The following is a 1,447-nucleotide window of genomic DNA, read 5'->3' on the forward strand; positions in this document are numbered from 1 at the left end:
TACCTGTAAGGCACGACTCGTCGCGAAAGGGTTTCGTCAGATTCATGGTATAGACTATGATGAAACTTTTTCACCAGTCGTGATGCTTAGATCCATACGGATTCTGCTAGCCATAGCTGCGTATTATGACTACGAGATATGACAGATGGACGTCAAGACCGCATTCCTTCAATGGAATTTTACAATTTCGGTGTGAATGCGGACTACCTATATCAAGAAAGACATCGAGAACAGACAAAAATCCTGGAAGAATTTTCTTTTCTTGTGACTCGCAAGAGGTATGTAATTTGTACATATTTTTTTTTTCTTCAGAAAATGACATTGGTTTCTTATGTTTGTGTTGTTTTATGTTTCAGAGAAATGGTTCTCATTTTTTCAAATGGCTTGACGATGCGATAATTGAAGAGTTGGATGGTTTCCGTGATGAGTTACATGAAGTGAAGATGGAAAAGATGATGGATGTTAAGATGGAGAAGATGATGGAGAAGATGATGGATGTTAAGATGGAGAAGATGATGGAGAAGATGAATGTTAGGATGGACAAGATGAATCAGAATATGGAAAAGATGAATGTTAAGATGGTTGAATACAGCAATATTGTAGTTATGTTTGGTGTAGTTGTAATCGGTGTAGCTATGTTTTTTGGGTATTACTATGGATTATCCTATGTTTAGAAATGTAGAAATGGTAAACGAATATTGGTGTAGTTAATGAATAATGAATGTTATGTTATTGACCCTAATTATAGTTATCAGACTATGAATGTTATGTTTTTGACCATTACACAAAGAAGATTATATTATGATATTAACATAACATGTTTGTACAGGATGAAAAAAACCCGGCATAACATTACATCCCAAAAAAAGTTGGCATCATGGATACATAGTTCGACAATAGAATAGCCAACATCTTGGATACATTGAGTTCTATCAAAAAAGTCGGCACAACTGTAGGTAGTGCATAATCATTTCCGTTTTTCTTGTCTTGGAATCTGGAATTTTCGACCCGTTCGAGGTGCAATGAAGACCGTGTTTGGTAGTGATGAGGTTGACTCAGGAAGATGTGCTCTCTGATGATGAGGAAATGCCGATTGTATTGTCTGACTCCCTTGTGTTGGAATGGAGGACCCTGCCAAACAGAATTTGAAATGCATTATGTTGTCTAATAACACCAGAAACTAAAATAATAGAATGGTTGTAAGTATACCATCGGGTATTGAGTTACCACTAGTCTGAGCATTTTCCGACATAACAGGTTGTGTAGTTTTTTTCTTCTTGGAAGGAGCTGGCCGACTTGTTTGCCCTCCCAACTAGTAAGAAAATATTCATCATAACCAATCAAGGAAACAAATAACGCATAAGCAAAACCAGAAAATGCAGTTTTTGTACCTTTACTTTTCTCGGACGACCTCTCCCACGTGTTGGACCTTCCATTTGAAATGGTT

The 1,447-nt window shown here is 36.8% G+C and overlaps 1 long non-coding RNA gene across 1 annotated transcript; it reads left to right on the forward strand.

Moving 5' to 3' along the window:
* Positions 1 to 180: 180 nt before the first annotated feature.
* Positions 181 to 747, forward strand: LOC104803038. Its single transcript, XR_770142.1, has 2 exons — positions 181 to 278; positions 357 to 747. It is a non-coding gene; the product is annotated as an uncharacterized LOC104803038 (long non-coding RNA).
* Positions 748 to 1,447: the final 700 nt, after the last annotated feature.

The sequence above is a fragment of the Tarenaya hassleriana genome, unplaced genomic scaffold (assembly GCF_000463585.1).
Source record: "Tarenaya hassleriana unplaced genomic scaffold, ASM46358v1 Cleome8, whole genome shotgun sequence".
In the NCBI taxonomy this organism is placed as follows: domain Eukaryota; kingdom Viridiplantae; phylum Streptophyta; class Magnoliopsida; order Brassicales; family Cleomaceae; genus Tarenaya; species Tarenaya hassleriana.